At 37.7% G+C, this 20,562-nt stretch overlaps 1 non-coding gene across 1 annotated transcript; it reads right to left on the reverse strand.

Annotated features, from left to right (window-relative positions):
• Positions 1–20,249: 20,249 nt before the first annotated feature.
• On the reverse strand, positions 20,250–20,354 carry LOC116274030. The gene has a single exon (XR_004182510.1). It is a non-coding gene; the product is annotated as a small nucleolar RNA U13 (small nucleolar RNA).
• Positions 20,355–20,562: the final 208 nt, after the last annotated feature.

Consider the following 20,562-nt stretch of genomic DNA (forward strand, 5'->3'; position numbering starts at 1 on the left):
TTGTGGGAGGTCAGGGACCCCAAATGGAGGGACAGGCTGAAGCCAGGGCAGAAGAACATAAATTGTGAAGATTTCATGGATGTTTATCACTTTCCCAATCAATACTCTTATAATTTCCTATGCCTGTCTTTAATCTCTTAATCCCATCACCTTTGTAAGCTGAGGACGAATGTCACCTCAGGACCCTGTGATGATTGCGTTAATTGCACAAATTGTTTGTAGAGCATGTGTGTTTGAACAATATGAAATCTGGGCACCGTAAGAACAGGATAACAGATATTTTCAGGGAACAAGGGTGATAATCTTAAAGTCTGGCTGCCTGTGGGCTGGGAAGAACAGAGCCATATTTCTCTTATTACCGAAAATGGGTAAGAGAAATATCGCTGAATTCTTTCCCCAGTAAGGAATATTAATAACTAACAGCCCTGGGAAAAGAATGCATTCCTGGGGCGGGGGGGGGGGGGGCTCTAAAATGGCCGCTCTGGGGGTGTCTGCCTTATGTAGTTGCAGATAAGGGATGAAACACGCCCTGGCCTCCTGCAGCACCCTCAGGCTTGCTAAGATTAGGAAATTCCAGCCTGGTGAATTCTAGTCAGACCAGATCTCTGCTCTTGAACCCTGTTAAGGTGTTTATCAATGACAATGCACGCACAGCAGGACATGGAAGTTCATTGGTGATTCTAGTTTTCCCCTGACCTTGTAATCTCGCCCTGACCTTCTGCCTTGTGATCTTTTGTTGTCCTTGAAGCATGTGATCTCTGTGACCCACACCCTATTTGTACACCCCTTCCCCTCTGAAAATTGCTAATAAAAACTTGCTGGTTTTGCGGCTCAGGGGGCATCACGGAACCTGCCAACATGTGATGTCTCCCCTGGACACCCAGCTTAAAATTTCTCTCTTTTGTACTCTTTCCCTTTATTTCTCAGACTGGCCGACACTTAGAGAAATAGAAAAGAACCTACATTGAATTATTGGGGGTGGGTTCCCCTGATATCTTGGAGGAAAGAATTTGGCCAAGAGACCAATTAGTAAAGTAAGCAAAATATTTATTAATGGGAGAGAAATAATACACTCTAAGAAAGAAGTGGGCTAAGCTGGCTGGGAGCAGCTCTGAAAGTTCTGCCTTGCAGTTTATGTTATGCTGGACTATTTCTTTAAGTTCCAGCTTTTGTCTTAAGTCTCCACCTTTGGCCCCATATAGTTCCCTCCCAGGCTTGTGGGATTCTCCCTTACTGTCAATTGATGTTCATGTGCAGGCCTGGGATCAATACAACTCCTACCTAATGGTGGTGTTGCTCATTACCGCCACCCCAAGAAGGTCATATAGTGATTAAATCTGTACTTACTGTACCTGTGTACCTCTTAGGACTTTCCCCCTTGCCCTTCTTCCCTTCTTACCAACATGTAGCTAGCTATGTTCTCACAGCTTAACCACAGAAAGAGTGATTACAGGGCATCTTAAGGGGGGTCCTGGGGAGTTACTTTCTGCACAGAATCTCCCCTCCTCTCTGCTTATATTTAGCATGCATGTTTTGGGTGGTCTCTGGGGCATGAGATTTTGCAGAGCTTTTCTCCCCTGGGGATTCCTCTCTTGCTCATGTCTAATTATCTGCCTACACTAACATGTGCCTTCCTTCAAAGATGATTTTGAGCGCTTCAAATTTAAAGGGGAAAAGCAGGCTGGAGGGGAAAGAGGGAGTGTATGGTCACATTACCGAATCTACATATTGCAAGGAAACAGGAGCAGGTAGGAGAGTAGTCAATTATGTATTTGTCTCCTCAGTAACTGGCACTGCATATAAGATAAGGTGAACATAGAGTAGCTACCTGTGGAGGTATTTGGCCTTTTATCTGGAGCTCTCTGCTTAGGAACAAAAGGAAAGGTAGCTTCTTGCATGTCTCAGCTTTCAGCTTATTTTTTTTTTCTTTTGGCATTGTGAATTGGGGTCCCAAGTTTTAATTTTCCTTTCACAGCATCATTGTTTTTTCAATTTTTTGTACATTTGAAAATTTTTGTAATAAAAATTAGAAACTGTTTTACAATGAATGAAACATGAAACAATAATGATCAAGATGAGCAAAGAAATGGATAGAAGTTTTCTGATACTGAGAAGCAAATTATAGCAAAAACAAAAATTACCAAACAAAGTAATTCATTAAAAGGAAAAGATAACTTTCACATGGCAATAAAGACAGGCTGTTGGGTGGCTTGATACCCCAATTAATGAGTCAAGTGAATCATATAACAAGTCGAAAAATTTGAAGATATTCTGTAGATTTGACTTGGAATGCTAATGGCAATGAAGAGAATATAAAACCAATCATTTGCCACGAGAACAAGGGTATTTTTTACAAACTTATTTTTTAAAAAATGCCAACAAACTTGTTACTCATTAATTCAAAAAGTATTCAAGATAAGTCACTACACAAAGAAACCTGAAGAAATACTGTTTACATATGAAAGAAAATAAAGCTTTTCCCTAATTGGACAATAATCCTAACATTTTGCATGACATTATTAATAAAGTTATAAAGCTGAAAGGAATTTATCTGTGTTGCAGATGAGTGATGACTACCTGGGCTGATAAGGCAGGGGTAAGAGAATTTACCAAGACAGTCATAGGTAGAGAAAGGCAGATTCACTAGAGAAAGCAGTAAAATACGTTGCAATGAGGCAAAGGACAGCCAGCAAGAGAGGAGCTGATTGCAAGGAAACAAAGGCTTGCTGGAGATTTTATATGAGGATAGCTCTTGGGCTGATTGATAATACTAAAGTAGTGGGGAGCTTAACTTACATTCTTCTGTTAGTCTAGGTGTTTGATAAATTGAGGCATTTGACGATAGGCAGGAGATTTCTGAATTATGTATGTTATTTGCACAGGATGGCTCTATGTTCTGGGCCATAAAAAAAGGCAGACCTACAGCTTACCTGCTTTATCTCTTTGCTTTTCCCTGGTCCCCCAACCCTGACTCCTTTTCCCTAATTAGGATGCCACAATCTAAACTATTAATACTTTTTTTTAAAAATTTGACTAACTGTGATAGAAGAAAACTATGTCTTTCTTCTTTTTTTTTTTTTTTTTTTTTTTTTTTTTGAGACAGAGTCTTGCTCTGTCACCCAGGCTGGAGTGCAGTGGCGTGATCTTGGCTCACTGTAACCTCTGCCTCCCAGGTTCAAGCAATTTTCCTGCCTCATCCCCCTGATTAGCTGGGACTACAGGCGCATGCCACCACGCTCGACTATTTTTTTTGTAGTTTTAGTAGAGATGGGATTTCACCATGTTGCCCAGGATGGTCTCGAACTCCTGAGCTCAGGCAATCCTCCCACCTCGGCCTCCCAAAGTGCTAGGATTACAGGCATGAGCCACCACACCTGGCCTACATCTTTGTTCTTTACAGAAAATAACATCACAAAATATTTTTAAAAATCGATCAAATTATAGCATATAAAGTGTTACAGTATGTCAGGCTATGTGACATTTTTGAATTTTGTTATAGCTGTAGTATTTGGCCGCATTCTTAAATTTGTAATTTATTGTGATTTCTTTTCTCATTCTAATAAACATTCATTTTCACTCCTAACTTTGTATTTTTGTACTCTTAAAGGGTTCAATCATATTTTATAGGTTTCAGACCCCACCAAACCTGCTGCCCCCTGGCAGTGAGGAAGAGAGAAAGAGCCTGGTGTGGAGTTGGTGGAAGAGAGGATGGCATTAACTGGGACCCAAAGTATAGGTTCAAGTTATGGGGTGAAGTAAAAGAGCTTGCAGATAGGTGGCCGGTAGCACTAAACTAAATTCTGGCTCAGTCAGTTTACATCTGTAAAGAGACAGGAGGTTGAGCAGTGGACTGGATGGTTTCCAAAAGTTCTTAGTAACAATACAATAATAATTTTTGTCACTACTGAGTACTTATTACATGTCATGCATTGTGTCAGAGGTCAGCAAACTATACAGCCCATGGACCAAGTCTATCCTCTTCTGTTTTTGTAAATCAAGTTTTACTGGAACCCATCTGTAACTATTCTTTTAGGTATTATCTATGACCACCTTTGTGCTATGAAGGCAGAATTAAGTAATTGTGACAAAGACTATGTGACTTGTATAGTCTAAAATATTTACTATTTGGCTCTTATAGAAAATGTTTGCTGGCCCCTGCACTCTGTGGTCATTGTTTCTGGGGAAGGTTGCATTTTCCAAATATGTCCATATAGTGTCTCCCAACCCATATTCTCTTGTAAAAATGTGAACTTGTTCCACGTCATCAAGAGGTGAAGTCAGCTTCTGTCTGGGTGGGTCCTGTGACTGCTTTAACCAATAACATAGAAGTAAAGTTGGACCATTCTTTAGCTCACCAGCAGCTTCTGCTTCCTGCCTATAGGAAGCCAGCTGCCAGTTAAGAAATACAAGTATCTGAGACCACCACGCTGTGAAAAGCCCAAATCCCACAGAAAGGCCCTGGCATGAGGTGCCATGTAGAGAAACAGCACAAGGGTCATGGAGGAGCCCCACAGGAGTAAAGAAAATATCTTGGAAGTGGATCCAAGCACACACAGCCCCAGTTGACGCCTTGCGGATCCCACACAGATTGTCTAAACAAACCCATCCTAAGTTCATGACTCACAGAATCATTAGATGTAATAAAATGTTTGTTTTTATCCATTGAGTTGGGGTTTGTTTGTCAAACAGCAATAGCTAATTGGAACAATCTTATATGATTCTCATAACTGGCCCAGTACAGATGAATTGTTAGTCTCATTTTATGTGTGAAATAACCAAAAGTTGGAGAACTCAAATTATATGCCCCATGTCACATAGCTGGTAAATGACAAAGCCAGAGTTCAAACCAAAGTTTGTCAGGCTCTGAAGCCCTGGTACTTTAGGTGCCTTCCTGTATTGACATTCTGTGTGCTGAAAGCTGACAAAGCTGGGAGATGACTGGTCAAGCAGGAGGCCCCTGAGAAGGTCTTATTCCCAGACATACTGAGAATTGGGCTCAAATTGAAGTTTGAGCATTCAACTTCTACAGAGTTGAACAGTTAGTAATATGCCAAACATTCATTCCTTGGCAATTATCACAACCATGTTTCTTTTCCATCCACAATATGTTTTTATTTGCCTCCAAGGCACAGTTGTCTTTTAAAATGCTTTCTTTTAAAATCAGCTTTATTGAGATATAAAACACATAGCATAGATCCCACCCATCCTAAGTGCACAGTTGAGTTATTTCTAGTAAATTTACACAGTTGTACAATCATCACCACAATCCACTTTAGAACATTTCTATCACCCAAAAAGGTCCCTCATACCAACTTGTGGTCAATTCCTATTCCCACAGCTAACCCCCAGCAACCACTGATCTGCTTTCTGTCTCTACAGGTTTGCCTTTTCTGAAAAGGCTGTATCAATGGAAGCATACAATGTGTGGTTTGCTGTGTCTGGTTTCTTTCATTTATAATTTATCAGCAATTTGTTTCTTTCAATTGCTGAAGAGTATTCTATTGTATGCATATCTTATGCTTGTTTTTACATTCACCAGTTGGTGGACATATGGATTGGTTCCAGTCTGGGACTGCACCAATGGCAGCATTTAAACAGTGTTTGATTGCTTAAAAAGACTGACAGGACCCAAAGTGACGATGCTTACAAAGGAGACAAGAATATAGCAATGTTATTCAAGTAAGAACCTCAGGCACTTCCTATCACATTCCCCACAGTCAAGAAGGTTGACCAAGATTTGTGAAGAGTTAGGGGAATCCAAATTGATTATTTAGGGCCCAGGGAATCTCCATCCTTCAATGGCTTGTTCTCTAGACTCTCAAATCTAATCTTGAGTTTTCTTGGATGCAACTCTCATTTTAGATGGCTACTGCTTATGAATAATACAATTTAGAACATTGGCTTTACTTGACAATTCAGTTTAATTATTGATTTTTTTAAAAAGGGATATTCTCAAACCCTCAGAATCATGGATGGCACTACAAATAGATTAGTTCATGATTATGGTAGTGTTGCTAAAATGGTAACACAGTGATGTCCTTGAATGAAATATGCAGATAAATACACTTTTACTTGATTATGCAAATGATCCTTTTTAACAACAAAATGGAAGCAGACAAATCTTTAAAGTATCTGAAAAAAATGTAGCTGGATTTTCTCAGGATAAACCAATAGTTTACCTTCTGATCTTGAGTAATTACGTCTGTCTCATCCAGTAGCTTCTATTCTCCTGAAAGGCAGGAATTGTCTCATTTTTATTTGAATTTCCTTTATGACTAGTACAGTGCCTGGCACACAATCAGCACTCAGAAATATTTTTGCTGACTTAAAGTGTCATCACAAGTTGCTTTTTACATATGCCAGTTCCTTTACTCCTCGGAAGGATTTTGCAAAGCGTTACAACTCTAGTTTTCACAGAGGAAGGAACTAACCCTAAGGGAGGGTAAGTGATTTGCCCAAGATAGTACCACTAGTAAAAGGCAAAGTTAGGATTTAGTCCTGGCCTGATTTCTATAGCGTCTTTTATAGACAGGAAAATAGAGCACAAAATAATCTAAAACAAGATGTTTCTTTGCCAGCTTGCTGTTGTGGATTTCATGCTTTTCTCTCCTTTTTACACCATTGATTTATCATATTATGCTCTTCAATTACATGTGGCAGTTTCCTCCTACAATGGCTCTGCAGTCTGTGCTGTAATTGCTCCTCACAGAACCTGAGCCCACATACCTACAATTTCCCCATCAACTCAGCAGCCCCTACAGCCTCCAAAGGACCATGGCTAATACAGCCCACAGATGTATATGCACCTGTGATTACTGCCATTTTCCACTCAGTTATCATTAAGAAGCACTACTCTAGAGTGCCTTTTAAATATTGTGTATTGGCAACACTCTGATGCGGGTAGGCAGCTAAGAACCATTATCCTCCAAGTTATTATTGAAAAGTGGTACCCTTCAGGTGGGAGCTGACATGTTTGCTCACATGATTGAGGGAGGATGCAAAGTTCTTCTAGAATTAAGGTCCATTCCCTGTTGTTAAGGTGAGGGCACAAGGCTCCTTCCTAAGTAATTAATTAAGCTTCCACTTAAGGGGGAAGGGCGGGAAACTTCAGTTAAAAAACTACTAGAGTTTGTGCTGTACAAAAAAAAAGTGGTTGAGAAATAAGGGATTCCCCCAATTTCTTAGGTATATAAATTCCTAAAATACATTTCAAAATAAACTCAAGCAGGTCATGGAACCCGAGAACTAAAAACACTTTGAATATATGAGGAAATTGCAGTCTACGCAGGGAGCAGGGCTTGGCCAAGTTACTCAGCAAGTGAGTAGCCAAGAATGAGATTTTAAGACCTCCCAACATGGGCCTTCTTCACCATTGTTCAACTGAAGGTTGAGGCGGGACAGTGATGCTAATTTTGCCTTCCATCTCTGGGAGCTTCTTTCAGAAGCAGTAACAGAAACACCAGGTTTCTGGGACAGTGGCTCCTGCCATTGGAAGAACATTATTTCTAGGACACCCAAATCCAGAGCTTAGTCTAGAAACTCTGGTCAAGAAAGCCAAATATTGCTGAAGAGATTTAAAATGAAAAGCATAAAAGTGCTAGTACATGTGCCTCAGATAAACCCCCCTCTCCACCTCAGGACTGAGAGAAGCTGTTCAAAACGCTGATTCTAGAGACCCGAGACACTTCTGGGAGAGATTAAGGGATTAAGTGCAAGGATTTTCCCAACGAACCTGAAGCCCAGGGTAACTAATCATTGTCACAAAAGAAGGGACTCCCTTTCCTCAGGGTTAACTAAAAGTAAGGAGCTGCAGGAAAGACTGAACAGGGGTCCAGAAGGGCTGCCTTGAGGCAGGGACATCATGGAGAGCCATAGTCTGAGGAACTTGACTGGCATCCAGCAAAGACAAGGCTTAGCTGAGGCAACCACCGCCTAAAAACACCAATGAAACAGCAGTCACAACTGAACATATTGGGCACTTATCATGGGCCCAACACTTTTTAAAGTGTTCCGTGTACATGCCCTTATTTGATCCTCATAGCAGCCTCTGTAATTCTAATAAGAATTAGAGAATGTGGTAGGGCCACTTTCAAAAGTTCTGGGAAAGGATTACTATAAAGGAGAACCCTCCCATTAATAACATTTTAAAAGAGACCAGTACTATTTTGAGATCTCACCACTTCTTTGTGTATGTATAAATAATAATTTTTTTTGTATACATGTTAGTTTGAACCAAGGGAAACCTTCCATTTTGTATCTCAAAAATGATCAAATAGCAAAAATTGTATATGGCTCAAATATATATAAAATGTATATTCTTTGTTGGAGGCAAGTGAAAAAGTAGCAGGGAAATACAACAGTGTGGATATGTGCTATGTAAGGAGTAAATACTGTGTATGCTGAAGAAAAAAAGACATGAAAGAGAGTTCTAACCAAGTTTTCAGTGAGGTGAGCAGTCAGGAGAGACCTCTAGAGGAGGTCTCTTTTTTCCTCTTAGAGGAGAAAACGACATCTATATTAAGACCTGAATGGATGACAGTAAAGGAAATTAATCACTAGGAGCCAGATTTAATAAGTCAGCAATGCTTTGCATCATGATGAAGTAGCTGGTACAGCACTTGCACTGCTACTGTAAACAAGTAAAAAACTGGGCAAAATATATGAGGAAAAAAACCAGTTGCAGACATCGGATAACAGGCATCACAAGATCATAATTACTGGGAATAGGAACACAAAGTGAATCCTTTAATTTATTAAAATCAACACATTTTGAAAGATTGAAATAATAAAGAATATGTTCTCTGATTTTACAGAATTAAATTAGAAATTAAAAACAGAAAGAGATCTAAAAATAAACAACATAGTTGTAAGTAACTCAGGTTAAAAAAGAAATCACAAGGGGAATTTAATAATATTTTGAACTGAATGAAAATAAAAATAAATGTGTGGGACACAATTAAAATAGTACCTAGAAGATGTATAACTTCAAGTGATTATATCAGAAAGTAATGAAGAGTCAAATCAATGATTTAAACTTACATGTTAATCTGCTACAAAAAGGTGAGACAATAAAATTTCAAGTGAGTGGAAAGAATAAAATAGTAGAGATAAGAGCAGAAATCAGCCAAATAGAAAATGTACAAATAGCAGAGAAAATAAATGAAACCAAAAGCTGATTTTTAAAAAAAGAACAATAAAACTAATAACTTCTATCTAAACACACCAAGAAAACAAAGAAGACACAAATTATTTATATCAAGAACAAAAAAGGGAACATGATTACAAATTTTACAGTCACTAAAAGAATAATAAGGTCTATTATAAATAACTTTATGCCAATAAATTTAACTTCTGATAGGAAATGGAAGAATCCTTTGAAAACACACATAACCAAAACTGACAAGAGAAAATAGAAATTCCAAATAGTCTATCTAAAAATAATTTTATTTCTAACTAAAAATGTTTCAGAAAGAAAAATCCCAGCCAAGATGACATCTATGATGATTAATTTCAAACATCTAAGGAAGAAATCTTAATAATTATACATAATCTCTTTCATGAAATAGGGAAAGTGACGGTACATGAGCTGTCACTAGATAGGCATTCAGACAAAACATCAGCAGCACCGCGATGACCCTGCTTTCCTAACGGAGCCTTGTGGCGTCTGCAATTCCACTTCTGGGCACTTATCCAAGAGAAATTAAAGCATATGTCCATAAAAATGCTTGTATACAAATCTTTGCAGAATCATTATTTATGCTAGATTAAAAACTGGTGAGAATCTAAATATGCATTAGCAGGAGAAGGTATAAACAATTTTAATACATATATATGGTAAAATACTACTCAGAAACAAAAAAGAATATATTACAGATATATGCAAAAGCACGGATTAATCTCAAAAGCATTACACTGAGTAAAAGTAGCCAGACACAGAAGATTGTGTGTGTGTGTGTGTGTGTATATATATAAATATATATGTGTGTGCATGTGTGTGTGTATATATATACATATATACATATATATATCTGAAAGTATAGATTTTTCTCCTGCTAAATCCATGCTCCGTATGCACCATCATTACTCCAGTACCTTGAAGAACTACAGGAATCTGGAAAGGACCTACAATACCCTATGTTCAAATAACAATAAGCTCAACACCTTTTAAATGAAAATGTTTGCACCCACTGGTGGTAACTTGAAGCCATAGGAGAAAGATAACATTTATTTCTGAAGTGTCAGTTTTGATCAAACCTGCTTTAGTTAGTAAGATTATATATATATACACAAACGCAGAGACATACACACAAGACCAAAATATGTATAAGAAACAAACACTGATGTACTATGGAATATAAAAATTATAAAGTTTTAAAGATAAAGCATGAGGCTGGGTTGTGGTGACTCACACCTGTAGTCTCAGTGCTTTGGGAGGCCACAAAGAGAGGATCGCTTAAGCCCAGGAGTTTGTGACTAGCCTGGGCAACATAGTGAGCACTGTTTCTACAAATATTTTTTTAAAAATTAGCCGTGCATGGTGGAGTGTGCCTGTAGTCCTAGGTATTCCGGAGGCTGAGGTGGGAGGATCACTTGAGCCCAGAAGTTGTGGGCTACAGTGAGCTATGATTGCACCACTGCACTCTAGCCTGGGCAGCAATGAAACACTGACTCAAATAAATAAATAACTCCATAACGAAAGATAAAGTATGAGATTTTGAAGACATTTTATGTTTTCAGCAGGCTAATTTAACCTAAATTTCTAGGTTTCCTTCACCTCCTGCCCTCCACTTCACGTCTTCTTCCTACCCCTGTGAGAGGTATCTCTATTCATTCTCCTTGGTCATTCAGGGACTTAGATGGGTATGTTTGACAAAGACTGATGAAAGGCATATGCTAACAGGTACCAAGAACTAGGAGATGGTGTCAGATGCTCTTTGGCTTTCCTCAGCATCACCTAACCTGAAGAACCTGGAGGACTCTTGCTTGGGACCCTTCCCAGAAGAAGAAGTTGTCAATCTTGTGGTTTGACCATTCCATTACCACCCTTTCTACTTATTCTATCCATCTTCCATGACCCTGATTGCACCAGGCCACAAACAGTCCTTAGTGCATTGTATACTCAAGAACCTAGACCCAGAGGCTACAGAGAGGGCACACAAACATGTGGACAAGGAACTTCCAAGTTTTTGCGAACACCACTACTAGCTGACTCACTACCTGAATCACCAGGAGAGAATGAACGATGGAAGGGGCATTGATAGTCTCCCATGCTTCTGTGCGACCCAGAGAATATCAGAGCTTCTCAGAGCAGTTACTGGAACATTGGCTCTTCTTTATTTATGGACTTTAGGATCTATATACTTCTTTGTTTTTAATATCACATGTTGTTTCTATCAGAAGATTTTGTAATGAGTCAGTGCTTCTCACTGGAACTAATACTGGTCACAGGGCATGTTTTAAAATTTAATGGGATCATTTGATGTGTTACTGGTATTAGTGGACAAGAGCCAGGAATGACAGACATTTTGCATTGCAAAGGACAGCTCCAAACAACGAAGAATTGTCTTACATTCCATTTAAAAGTTAAATATCCTTTTTTATACTAGTCTGACCCTAGCATTTAACTCTCTCTCTCTCTATATATATATATATATAGAGAGAGAGAGAGTTTAATATATATATATATACACACACACACTCACACTGCTAATGGCATTTGAATTCCATTGTAACACACCTGTGCTGATCTACATTTGTGGTGCAATATAATTCTGTGAAGAAGTGCAAGCATTTCACTCCTTGCTCATATACTCGAGTGTGATGTGCTCCAGCAATTGCATTGCTAAAATGTTGTTATTTTGTTATAAATTACTTCCCTTTATTTCTTCATGTATTAAGTTCAGGGCATTATATTGCAGTTTGTGAAATGATATGTTTATAGATTACATTATCTATGATTTTTATATCCAGATACTAAATGGGATACCACAAAATGTTTGTTGTTGTTGCTTTTGTTGTGTGCATGTTTGTTTGTGTGCTTTGTTTTGTTTTTTTAGAAAAAACAGCATTCGATCTAAAAGTCAAGAAAATGACGGATATAGGTGATAAATATTGACAGCTTAAACAAAGACTTGAGGGGTGGAAAATAAAGTCACTGTGGTTATAGAATTAACAGAATTTACAAAGTGATTTGATTCAGTGGATTATAATTAAGCTCTGTTTCAACTTTCCCTTCTGTAGGCTAAATAAACTCAGAGCCATCAACCAACTTGGCCTGCTTTACAAACCTTTTGTCATCGTGGCTGCTGGCTTCAGGAGCACTTCCTTGGGTCTCTAAGTTGTGTTCAGTTATGGCTTTCCAAACAGAGCTTAAACATATTAAGCGAGAAATCAAGTCTCCCAATTCCCACATAATACACCATACACTGGCTCACAGATCTGACCATGTACGTGAATATGCACATGTAGCAGACATTATCAGTGGCCTGTCTATATTCTCGCATCTCTTGTATATGTTGAGTGGCTTGCAACTGCCAGCATCTGCATTTCTTTGATTAAGAGTCTTCTTTGGCCACGGAAGCCCATCATGAAGGAGGCTGGAAGTGCAGCCCATCCACATCCCCCAAATAACACTCAACCTGTAACTTCCTGGAGTAGGTATATAAATACTGGAGCTCCCTCATCGCTTATATGGGATAACTCTAAGGTGTGTGCCCAACACTGCTCTCCAGGGTTTCCTCTGCAGAATTAAACTCCAGTCATCCACAGTAATAGATGATTTGATAATCAACCCCAAGTCAGCTGCCTTCCCTGTCTCATTTTCCCCTTCCTTCACCAGTGCTTCTGGCACCTCCCAAATAAACTGCTTTGCTCTTGTATCTTTGTTTCAAGGTGAGCTTCTGGTGTAATTCGAACTATGATAATTTGTCATTCGTTGGACTAGAGTCCTCTCATTGTAGAGGTCTGTAGTTGAAGAGCTCAGGCCTAGGAGACAGACCTGGACCCTAGCTCCCATCTGTAACAACTCACCGTTTGAGTTAAGGCATGTTACTTCTCTCTGGGCTTTAGTTTTCTTACCTTTAAAATAAGAATTTGGTTACGTTAGCCTTTCCCAAAATGCACTCATTGGAAGAACACTTGGTGTTTGAAATGTTAATAGTTGTCATGGGGAAAACAGAAGAGAAGGAAGAACATTTCTGGTCTGTATCAGGATTATGCTGAAGTAAAAGTAGGAGTGCCTAGCTCAGTGCCTGACGTACAGTAGTCTTGCAATAAATGGTGATTGATTCTGAATACTAATGAGTTAGCTCATGCTCCACACAGAATTGCCATAGACAGGGGTTCTTAACCTGAAGTCCATGAACTTCCTGAAATTACAATTAGAATTATGTACCCTGTGCTCCTGTGCCCTTTCCTGGGGCAAAATTCTCAGTTTAATTATATTTTTAGACTCCCTACAAAATTAGCTCTGTATTAAGCCATTTATTCTTATCAGTTGTTTTAAAACATAACAGCAAACCACTACTCCCATTTCAGTGATTGATCATCAATAAGCACTTACTAAACATCTTATCTCCCTTTTGGAGGAACAATTTCTAGGTCTTTGTGTAGTGGTCAGTTGTAGAAGTATATAGTTGAAGAGCTACATAAGAATTTCTGAGATATGAGTACAAATTGAATAAAATGATATTTAAATATAAGAATTCATTTGACAAAGGAAAAAGAACTAATGGGTTAAAAAAACAAACAAACAACAACAAAAAAAAAAACACAAAAAAAACCCCTGTATGTCACAGGAAGAGGATCGGTATTTAGGTAGAAATTTAAAAAAAGGTGAATCTGGCCAGTTTGATGGAGATATGCTGTGTGTTGGAATGGGGGTGGGATAGACACTAAATGGGTCAGGATGATCAGGCTGCTGTTAGAACACTTTCTCCACTCTTTTCCATTAGAGCAACAGAATACAAGTCTTAGATTAAAATGTTTTGCCCCACCGTCAGTCCATCCATTGGATCAGTGTGTCCTGTTGTTTATTATTATTATTGTTTTAATGTTCACTACATCTGTCTTTGGTGCCTCAATAGCTTGCACAGTCATTTACTATGTGTAAGGCCTTAATAACATTTTTCAGGCTGTTTGGAGATCTGATGTTATCCCAAACCATGCACAGCAGAGCTGTCTTCATATGAATCAACCTCAAGGAGAATGGAACAAACCACTAGAGGTGTTTCCAGCTCCAATGTTTTTTTCAGTGTTTTTCTCCATACAAAGCCTAATCTTTGGTTGTTATTGACAACTGTTATGACCACATTTGAGAGTGTGTGCAAGGAGCCGTGTGGAGGAAGTGTGGAGGCAGAAAGAAAAAGAGACAAATTGGCAGAAATAATTTTAAGTGACGCCTTTTCCCCCAATTACTTAAACTCACCTGGTTTTGTCTACATCAAGAGAGGCATAATTTTCTTATTTTTAAAAACAAATTATGCCTCAGTAGAAAACAAATGCATTATCATGGGTAAAAGGCAAAAACATTGTCAAAATAATTGCTATGGGAGATAGAATCCAGTTTCAGCAAACTCTTTTCAGTTTCTTATAGGCAGCAAATTGTTTTTAATGAGAATAAACTAAACAATATCATTGGTACAATGACCTCTGCTACACTTTTTCAGTTAGAATTTCTAGCTCAGTCAGTCTTCACATTTTTGTGAGTTAATAACTGAGGATTTTAAGTACTGGTAGTTGTATGCTTAGTAACTATTAAAGAGAAAATACATAAAATGATGTTGTAGTTATTGTTGATACTGGTTGTGGGACCACAGCTGGGACTGTCACCCACAAAACCTATACATAGCCTCCCTCTATAGTCTTTACTTTCTCATGTCAAGGTAGTTTGGTTTCAAGAGCAAGTATCTCAAGAAAACCTGATGTCACCTGTATCATCTTTTATGACCCAGACTAAGGTCACTTGGACTCAGGTGTCCTTGGCTCAAGTCACAGAACTCACTCCTGCTCCCATAACAAACCAACCCAGACTTATTTGCTTCAGGTCAACATTATATTTTAAGAAAAATATCTGGGATTAGAGATAGCATTGTGGCCATTTAAAAAAGTACAATCTTGCACAAATAGAAAAAATGGTATCACCATTTTTGTAACATTCTTAAGTGAATATATGAGCTTATTACACCTGGCAATGAGATTTCAGTGTCTCAGTATCACCTCCCCTCATCGAGCTTCTCTGCTGTAGAGCAAATGCAGGTAAAACACACTCCAAAAAGGTCAAGGCAAAGAGGCACTGCTTGCCACCCTTACTATGCCATTTCCACACACGGAAGATTGTCCTTCTTGGTCTCTACTGAGCATATCTTCCAGCACATTCCATATTCTGCCCTTTCTAGCCTTCTTTTAATCCTTCTGCTACATGAGATTTATCCCGCATTCAGACAACAAGGTTGAATGAAAATACGTACCACGTCACAAAACAAAGCATCTCACAAATCAACTCTGGCTACATTTTTTGGCAGAAATAATAACAATGACATATGCAGCTACCAATTTTGAGTACTTACATGCCAGACACTGGGCTAACTGCTTAACAGACTTTAGCTAAAGTAACCATCAATAGGATAAGAAGACAGGTCCTAGCATTATCATATTAAAAAAAAACCAAACAAACAAATCAAAAGGCTCCATGAAGTTTATTATAAATTTGCCCAAAGTCCCAGCTAGAACGTCATGGACTGGAACTCACAGAAACCTTGCTTTTAATCATTATGTTGTTATGCTCCTATACAGGCTAAGATTGTCTATATAATGTGACACTGATGGACTTGCATGATCTGGACCGTATTTTTCAGGTTTAACAGTTTTTCTCCAGCCCTATGCAATCTATGCAATAATGACGTAGTGCATCTTACTATATCCCCTTCCTCCAGAGACACATAGTCACTTTCACTCTTTTGTACATGTGCTTAAGGTATCCTTCTATTTTCCAGTTGGCAAAATAAAAATTCCCTGTGAAATGCCATTTCCTTTAGGAATCCTATACTGACTTCCTCAGACAGTTAAATGTCTCTCCTCTCAATCTCTATGTCACAGAATACATTCCTCTATTAAAGCTTCTCTGAAATCATTGAATTTAATTATCTGGGTGTCTTTTCCACAAGGTACTATACTACACGAGGCCTGAGATGTACCATTTGTCTGCAAAGCTCAAAGATGAACACGGCACTTGTACCAAGTAGTCCTACATTAACTATTTTTTAGAACTTTAGCTTCTTGCCATGATGAAGTGCACTAGCCTTCTTGTACTAAATAATCATAAACCCGGATAAATACTATAACTGTTTTCTGATGTTGAACCAAAGGTAGTGGAAGACTGTGCTCTCTGAGACCTGGGAAACCACAAGATAATCCCCACAATAACCGTGGCTTTCTGCCTGAAGGCACCTTTCAGACTGCAGGGCAGTGAAAAAAAAACCAAAACAGAGCACAGCTACATCACTGAGCTAAAAAAGATAGAGATCAGAATTTAAGACTATTGAAGCAGTCGGAGTTTCTGGAAACAGGATAGGAGGGAAAAGGAAGTTGAGTAGAGAAGGAGTTCCAGAAATCTGCATAGGGAGCCCTTTGAGTCTTTGGCTGAATATTAACCTGTATATATGCTAATTTCATATTTAGCCAAATTTAGACAAATTTCATAAAGCTATGCTAAAAGCATTTACCAGAGGGAAAAAAATACTGGGGAACTGTGAGCTAACCAAACCCCAGGGTTTGCACAGGGCTAGAAGGTGATTGCATTCTGATCTGCCACAGTGGAGACATTTTGCTAAACATCCCAGATGTGCAATAAAACTTAGAGAAAAGCCACACTTTAGCAATAGAATTAGCAGAACCCTAAGGTAGACATAATTCCAGTCCTAAAAAGTTTATGAATAAATCTCAAAAGGAACATGTTAATCCTTGAGCAAATTCAATGCCGAGTGGAACAAAACACAAAATTCTATTATGAAAGTAGACAAAATTCTCCAAAAACGTAATGTCTACAATATCATCTGTACAATCAAATTTACTATATATGCAAATGAACATAAATATGTGATCCACAACCAGAGAAAAGTCAGAAAAATAGAAACAAAGAAATGGGAAAAGTGATAAAATTAGTAAACAAGAACTTGAAAACAACTATTATAATTATATTCAAGAGTTTAAAGGATAGCATAAGCATAGGGAGAGAATAGGGAATCTTAATAAAGGGAAATGTAGCATAATCAAATGGAAATTCTAGAATTGAGCAATGTAATATTTAAAAGGAAAAAATTATAAGATGAGTTTAATAGCAGATTAGACAGTCCATAAGAAAGGTTAACAAACTAAGATAGAAGAATAGAATATATAAATGGGGAGATGACACAAAAAATGCTGAGGGAAGTGAATAGCATCTCTGTGAGCTCTGGGACAATATAAAGGAGTCTAGTATGTGTGTAATTGGAATACCAGGAGGAGACACAAGAGAAGTTGAAGTGGTGAAAAATATTTACAGAAATAATGGTTGAAACCTTTTAAATAACATGAACAATATAAATCTATGGCTACAAGAAATTCAGTGTCCTTCAAGCAAGATAGACACAAAACTAGACCATAGTATATTAGAATCCAATTGATGTAAACCAGTAATATGTAAAATTAACAATAATATGCAAAATTAACAATAAAGAAAAAAAATCTTAAAAACAGCCAGAGGGCAGAATAAAGGACATATCAAAAACAAACACGAGAACAACTGATCATCAATTGTTCTCAATTATCAATTATCACTGATTTCTTATCAGAAACTACTCAAATCAGAGAAAATTAGAACATCTGATGTGGTAGCAAGAAAACCTGTCAACTTAGAAATCATATCCAAAGAAAATGTAAAAATGAAGGCAAAATAAAATAGTTTCAGACAGACGAAAGCTGAGAGACTTTGCAACTAGCACATCTTCCTTTGGGCTGAAACTCTCTTTAATGTTCTAGCCCAAAGGAAGATGACATTCAATGGAAACTGAGATCTACATAAAAGAATAAAAAGAGCCAGAAATGGGGCCAGGCGCAGAGGCTCATACCTGTAATCTTAGCACTTTGGGAGGCTGAGGTGGGCAGATCACTTGAAGTCAGGAGTTCGAGACCAGCCTGGCCAACATGGTGAAACCCCATCTCTACTAAAAACACAAAAAATAGCTGGGCATGGTGGCATGTGCCTGTAATCCCAGCTACCTGGGAGGCTGAGGCAGGAGAATTGCTAGAGCCCAGGAAGTGGAGGCTGGAGTGAGCTGAGATCATGCCACTGCACTCCAGCCTGGGCGACAGAGTGAGACTCTGTCTTAAAAACAAACAAACAAACAGAGACAGAGAGAGAGCCAGAAATGGTAAACACATGTATGTATTTGAATTTTTTCTCAACTCTTAAAGTTTTAAAAAGACAACTGACTACTGACTATTTAAAAAGGAAAAACAATGTGTTATAGGGTTCATAGCACATGAACAAGTAAAACACGTGGTAACAATAGCACAAAAGACAGGGCTGAAATGGAGACAGAGTGTTAAAGAGTATTTACTTTATATGTGAAGTGATATATATTATTTGAAGGTTGACAGTGATAAGCTAAAGGTGTGTATTATGAACCCTAAAATTACTTCTGAGAAATAAAGCAGAGGGATGGCTAATAAACCAAAAGGGAAGATAAAATAAAATAATAAAAAGTACTTAGTTGATTCAAAAACAGGCAGAAAATAGGGAGAAAATCATGAAGAACAGAGCCAAAAATTAGAAAGTGAATATCAAATTGGCACAGTAATACTCCACATAGTAATTATATTAAATATAAATAGACCAAAAAATCCCGTCAGAAAAAGATTTTAAGATTTGATTAAAAAGGAAACACTAGCCATGCAGGGTGACTCATACCTGCCATCGCAGTACTTTGGGATGCTGAGGCAGAAGGATCACGCGAAGCCAGGAGTTTGAGACCAGCCTAAGAAAGAAAGCAAGACCTTGACTCTACAAAAAAAAAAGGAAATAGCTGACTATAAGCTGTTTATAAAAGACACATATTAAATACAAAAGACTTATGTTAAATATAAATACATAAAAAATATAAATATAAATATAAGTTAAAGTTAAAAGATAGAAAAAGACAAACAAGGAAATTTAATCATAAGAAAACCAGAGAGGTTCTGTTAATATACAACAAAGTAGATACAGAACAAGGAGTATCACCAGAGATTAGGAGGGAAATTTCACAATGATTAATAAGTAACAATTCATCAGGAAATCATAAAACATGATCCTAAGTGTGCATGCACCTAAATACACAACTTCAAAATACATAAAACAAAAACTGAGAGAATTGAAAAAAGGAAAAAAATCCACAACTACAGTTGGCAATTTCAAAACTCCTCTCTCAGAAATGAATAGAACAAGAAGGCAAAATCTAATAAGGAGATAGTCTTGAGCAACACTATCAATCAGCTTGCCCAATGGACATTTATAGAAGACTTTACTCAACAACTGCAGTATACAGGTTTTTTTCAAGTACACATGAAACACTTATCAAGAGAAGCAATATGGTAAGCCAAAATCTGAGTGTTCATAAATTTTTAAATGTATACAGAATATAAACATCTATTATATATAGAATATAAAATAGATATATAACTATAATATCTATATAGAATATAGACATATAGTAGATTATATATATCATAGATTCCAGGGGTAATGTGCAGATTCGCTACATGGGAATATTGCATAATGCTGGGATTTGGTCTTCTAGTGAACCTGCTTCTAGTGAACCTATCACTGAAATAGTGAACATAGTATCCAGTAAATAGTTTTTCCAACTCTTGCTCCCTCACTCCGTCTCTCCTTTTGGAGTCCCCAGTTTCTACTGCTTCTATCTTTATTTCCATGAGAACCTATTCTTTAGCTCCCACTTGCAGGTAAGTGAGAATATGCAGTATTTGATTTTCTGTTTCTGCATTAATTCACTTAGGATTATTGTCTCCAGCTCCATCTATGTTGTTGCAAAGGATGTGATTTTATTCGTTTTTATGGCTATGTAGTATTCCATGGTGTACATGTAGCACATTTTCTTTATCCAATACACCATTGATGGACACATAAGTTGATTCCATGCCTTTGTTATTGTGAGTAGTGCTGTGATAAACATATAAGTGCAAGTGCTTTTTTTTTTTTTTTTTCCTTTTCAGGTCAGATGGATAATGTGCTGATGTCATAACAAGATTCAGAGGGTGGCACATCTCACACATGTGCATGAACATCCAATCATCATGTTCATGAACTACAAAAGGATCTGCAGGTATCTTTTTGATAGAATAATTTATTTTCCTTTAGGTAGATACCCAGTAATGGGAATTGCTAGGTTGTATAGTAGATCGATCTATTTTTAGTTCTTTGAGAAATCTTCATATTGTTTTCCATAGGGGTGGAACTAATTTACATTCCCACCAACAATGTATAAGTGTTCCTTTTTCTCTGCATCCTCACCAACATCTGTTATT

The sequence above is a fragment of the Papio anubis genome, chromosome 2 (assembly GCF_008728515.1).
Source record: "Papio anubis isolate 15944 chromosome 2, Panubis1.0, whole genome shotgun sequence".
Lineage (NCBI taxonomy): Eukaryota > Metazoa > Chordata > Mammalia > Primates > Cercopithecidae > Papio > Papio anubis.